We start from the raw sequence: 6,000 nt of genomic DNA, 5'->3' as shown, positions 1-6,000 counted from the left end.
GGGTTTTAGAACGTCAAAATTACAAAATTCAAAATGGCGGATCCAATATTGTGATTACAATTACAAAAAGTATTCTGGTTTGAAATGCTTTGTAGTTAGGCAAGAACAATCAGTTGGCAGGAGTTACTGCGAGAAGGTTGATGACCGATTTGAAATCCCATTCTGTACGTATTTGAATGGGATGCTTGATTAAAGGGCGTCTCTGTGCCTCTCACTATTAGGGGTGCTTATTTATAGTGAGCCCCTCGTCTTTCACTATTCGCGGTGCTTATTGAAAGTGAATTCCTTCGCCTGTCACTAATCTTTGTGTTTATTTAAAGTGAGTCTCCTTGCCTTTCACTACCTCAGAACTTCATATAACTTCAATTGTTATAAGTATGAATTTATCGAGGAAGCATTTAACAGTAATGATATTCCCCCAAAAAGTTCGTGATGTATAAACATCGTTTACACCACGCACATTTATTACGGAAATAACTATAAACAAATCGCAAAATGCTGTAGAATCTTTGAAAAAAAAATGTTACGAGATATTCAAACGCAGGTGGTTTTTCTTCCAAATAACCACTTTTGTACCATGCATATCTAGTAAGATTTGCAAATCTTGGAGAAGAAAAATGATTATGAATCAGTGATTGAATCTTTATTATATTACTACGAGATGTAGAGAAGAACAATGTCAGAAAAATGTCTCAAGATGTTTTTTCAGGCCTAAAAAAGAACAAATCAAGAGGCTGAATCCTACCAGTTGTTCCTGCAGGAAGGGTTTCTATTTTGAGGTACTCTTTTGTTCTTAAAATAGGTTCAAAAGTTGATGAATTATGATCATTCCTAGGGATGCGCTCGAGTCGAGACATGTCTCGAATCTCGACTCGACTCGACTCGAATTCGAGTCGAGACACACTTTGTAAAATTCGAGACGAGTCGAGACAAACGTATTTCTCGACTCGAATTTTCGAGTCGAGACACGAGTCGAGTCGAGACGGCTCTTAAAAATCTCGACTCGACTCGAATGTCTCGAAAATCTTTCTATAATTTTTAATATTATTTTGAAGAAAGTATTCACTCAGAAATAGCCTTGAAACCAATTCCAGATTTTATTCCTTCAGAAAGGTACAGAACGCATAAAATTAATAGTTGATCTTTAAAGATCAAGATTTAATTTTCAGCTCAATTCAGTTAATTAGAACTAATAGTTAATGTCGTTGTATTTGGTTGTACTGCAAATATAATGATAATAATAATAATAATTGATTATCTAGTTTGTATAAAACTATTATCCGTAGTCTAAATCTAGTTTGTATAAAACTATTGCGATAAAGTGAACTTCATAAATTCTCTGAATGAGCAGTTGGTAGTCTATAGTAATTTAGCATAGTTATAATTATTGTGTTTTCGTTCCCATGAACGCAATAGGGTTACGTAACTTCTGGATTATTCGCTTGCCCAACTATTTTGAGGCTTTAATATGTTGCAGCATATCACGAGCTACGGATAATATATAATGTAACATTTGTTGTAAATCACATATTATGATACGAGACTATTTTACATAGTATATCTTATCTAATATAAATAAAATAAAGAGTTTGTTTGTGTGTTTGTCTGTCTGTCTGTGTGCGACCTGGGGACCAGACGAGTGGACCGAGAGTTCCCAAAATTTGGTCACGGGTACCTTAGTCCAGGCCCCAGATCAAGACGAAGCGTTCTTTTAAATTTCGAATCAGGGGGGTCTCGGGGGGGGGGACGTTTACTGGGACCGACCTGGGGACCAGACAAGTTGACCGAGAGGTACCAAATTTTGGTCACGGATACCTTGGTCCAGGTCCCAGTCTAAGGCGAAGCGTTTTCGTCAAAATTGGAACCAGGGGGTCTCAAGGGGGAGTTTAGCGAGACATGTAGTAAAAGTAATCCAAATTGATCGACATTAGTGTCAAATCCATAGTTTTCTCGGTCGCTGAGATCAATGGTGACACTTCCATCAGCGATGACTTGCAAATTCAGCTACTACTGTATGCGGGCCGGGTGTCAGCGGTTGAGGAATACCGAGACATGTATAAATAGCCCATATTGATTGATACTAGTGTCAAATCCATAGTTTTCGCGGTCACTGAAATGAATGGTGATACTTCCACAGGTGTTGACTTCCAAATACAGCCCCCATGCGAAGAATGGGTATATTAAGCTAGTATTACAATAAATGGACTGCTTGGATGCCAAGAACTAGTACAGATAAGTACCATTCACTTCTATGAATAGGTATTTTTTAAAAGGATTTTTGTAAACACTAAGTTATAAAACAATGAACTACATACAGTAGTTATGGTTTTGGTTCCCAACATAAAAGAAATATGGATTGTTCATGAGATATTGAACTTCAACTTTCACTCCTGGAAAATTTCAATTTTGGAGTTAGGCCACTTGGCATCAAAGCAGTTCACTGTAAGATAAATACATTCCGCACATTAGTAACATAGTTGTTCAGGGGCCTTCGCTTTCCATCCTCTCAAATGAAAGCTGAACGATTGCTTGATACATGCTGACTATATAGGAGAAATAGTGTATTAAGTTTTCGAGCTTTGGTGCGTATCCGTATTTACACTCTGATATAACTTTAAGTTCACACTCAAATCGAGCTAATTGTTTAATGCATTTCGAAAGCTTTTGTTTTTATGCAGCTTATTAAGGAAAATCTATTTCATAATCGTAAGAAACTATGAACGTAAAGTGGACTCGACCTAGCCCCGTGGCCGCTGTGACTCAGTGGCACAGCTCTCACCCTTGGTGTGTGAGGACTGATTCTGTGTGTGTGTGTGAACTCCGCGGCTAGTGTACGCGTCTTTGCCGTGGAAGACTCGGGTTCAATTCCCGGCGCGAGCTCATGTAGTTCGGATTCCACGTTAATCAGTAGGTCTACATTTCATATATCCTCGCTGCTGAAAGAGACGGTAAAGTCAAAATCAACTCAACAATATATATGTGTGTGTGCTTATGTGAATTATCTCGTGGCTGTATGGTTAACACATACGCCTTGATCGCGGGAGACTCTGGTTTGATTTACGGTGGAAGCTCATGAAGTTGTTACTGGTATCCCACTTTAAACTATAGATCCATGCCTCATATAACCATAGATATAATATATATGCCTTTGATACACTTATTTTCTGACTTGGAAGCCATCGAAAATTTTCGGACACAGAGTCCCGTAGACCGAAAATGAGAAACATGGGTACAGAGTAAAACAGCCATAGAAATTTAAGCTTTTTAGGCTAACTTAATCCTTACATATGCAACTAGCTTGGCCAAGTTATAATGGAGGAAATGCTATCATTGCAACACTCTGAGAATAGAAAATGTTCGTCAGGTATTACTATCCCCCCCTCTCCTGGAGAATGAATACCCTGACTAAAACTCAATATATATATATATATATATATATATATATATATATATATATATATATATATATATATATATATATATATATATATATATATATATATATATATAAAACTATGTTGTGTAATGTAACAAACAGTGGCGGATAGTATTCATGTTTCCTTGCAGAGGTCCTTACGAGGGTTCGCTTCCATCTTCCTCTCCCCAAGAACTAAAATAAATTAAAAAATTGCTATTATTGTTAATCTTGTACAAAGGACGCAATTAAAGTTCCAGTGTAACACCCCTTCACATTTAGATTTTTCCTCTGGAAGAAAACCAGTTATTATTGTTTCTTGATTTCTCAGTCTCACCTACATAAACATACGAATAGAATTACAGGATAGGACACGTTTAGATTGCTTGCACGTGACATCTAACTATATTTCTCATCAAATGTGTCACAGATGAAAATTTCCGTTTGTACTGCCTCTATTTTCTGGTACATATGTTTCATTTATGTTATGTTGCTAAAATTCGTTAGGAAACAAGAACAGACTGCGCCTGTGTGCCTGACAAAACGTAAATGTACTGGATAATTATTTCTTCACTTTCTTCCAGAAAAAAAATGAAATGAAATGAAATTTTGAGTTTTACATCCCACGGTTATGCCGGTTAGACTAAAGGAGACGGTGATAATGAGTAATGAATGAAATGGTGGAATGAAGAAAGTGGGAGGAAACGGGAGAACCCCGAGAAAACCCACGCACACGGTGTTTGTCCACCACAAAGTTCACTTGGCGGGAGCAGGGTTTGAACCCGAGACCCCTAGCACCAGAGGTGAACGCTCTACCACTGAGCCACCGCGGCCCCCACTCTTCCAGAAAAAAAAGTAACCCATCTCATGTCGGCTAACAAAAGGAGGTAGCGGACCAAAGATAGCCGTTGTTTACCTAAGGTCGTTACACAGCAGGGGTTTCATTCAGTCAGAGGGAAAAGAAAAAATAATTTAAGGTTTCTACATTTGTTTTGAACTGCAATATACTTCTTCCTTTTATTTTAAGAACCATTCCCTTCTCATTTGTCTGTATCAGAAAAAAATGCAAAAAAATCACTAGAATGTGCCTATTTACCCAAAGTACGTACTAGATCACTAGTTCAATAGTAAAATCACTAAATCTAGTACGAAATCATAAATGTGGCATCCCTGGGCTGGAGCGAAAGTAATGGTTGGAGTAAAAACTAGTCCGTATTTCTACTGCGTTCTGTTGTTGAATTCACAGAAATGTTCAAAAATAAATTCAAGAAGTAAAACACGATCCTACAAAAGACTGTTTACTTGCTCACTGGTTTTCGTATTGTGAAATGAAACTCAAGTGCGCAGTCATGTTGAATACTTCTGTCCCTTTCTACTTTACAACTTGAGGTGGGATGAGGGTCAGGATAGATCTAGTGATATACCGCTAAAGGAAGTGCTTCAGTACAGAGTCGGAAGTGGTATGTATTGTTTATACTACTTACAACGTTACCCCCACATAAAATATAAATTCACCCTTTCTCCCTTCCCTTTTTCGAATACAATGAACCGACTCTTTTGCTGAAGAAAGATGCTAAAAGAAAATTGAAACATCTGTGTCTAAACTTTTTTTGAAGCGCAGTATTTGTAAGGTTTTGCGAGTGTTTTCGAGATAGCCAAATCTTTTACCATGGACTCCTGCTGCGAACTGACCGTGAGTAAACACCCGATCTCGCTGTGCTCAATTTCTCTCGCACACGTGAAATGGGTTTGTTGTTTCCAAAACAAATAGGAAGTTACCTTGTGCTTTTGCATTTCTGCACGCACACAGGTACCATTGTTGTTTTAATGATCAGAAGAAATATCAAAACCATCCGATATATATATGATTCGAAACAGCTAACAGAGGGAGGCAAAGATAAAAGTAGGCCTATATCAAGTTTTCCGCGTGGTACCATTACGGAGAATAAATATTTGATAAAGTCACGTAGATGTGCTTAAACCTATTCCATCTGTCCTTATAACTTTTCTGGTCTCATCAATTTCTCAGGAGAATACGTACAACATATGTCCAAATTCCATATATACTCTTTCTAAACTAATGAGTAAACTCATTAAGAACACCAACTGATATCAATAAACAGGAAAGAAAACAATACTTTATACTTCTATCATTTGGTACACATCTCTATGAAGCACAGCTTGTTTCTTTTCGAAATAGCTCCTTCGTGCCACAGCTGTGGTTAGTTTTGTTTTGTGTTAGGATGAAAGAGAGAAATGCAACATTTGCTTCGCGGTGAAGTTATATATATTATTAAGATGAGCGGTGATAAGCGAGGTTTAACAAAAAGTGAGTTTCGGATGCACAATTTAACGGGTAGTTGCAGTCCGTATTGAGAATCGAACCAAATGACATCATAATAAAGTCAAAACCATAATTTTGAGTTGAATTGATTCTGAGTTTAACGTCCCGTTCAGCAGCGAGGCTATGTGAGACGTGGACCTACTGATTAACGTGGAATCCGAACCACATGAACTCCCACCGGGAATCAAGCCCAGGTTTCCCACGCCAAAGGCAAGTATGCTAACCATTAGCCACAAAGGAG

The sequence above is a fragment of the Thermobia domestica genome, chromosome 7 (genome assembly GCF_964235325.1).
Source record: "Thermobia domestica chromosome 7, izTheDome1.hap1.1, whole genome shotgun sequence".
Classification (NCBI taxonomy): Eukaryota; Metazoa; Arthropoda; class Insecta; order Zygentoma; family Lepismatidae; genus Thermobia; species Thermobia domestica.
This window is presented reverse-complemented; position numbering follows the sequence as displayed.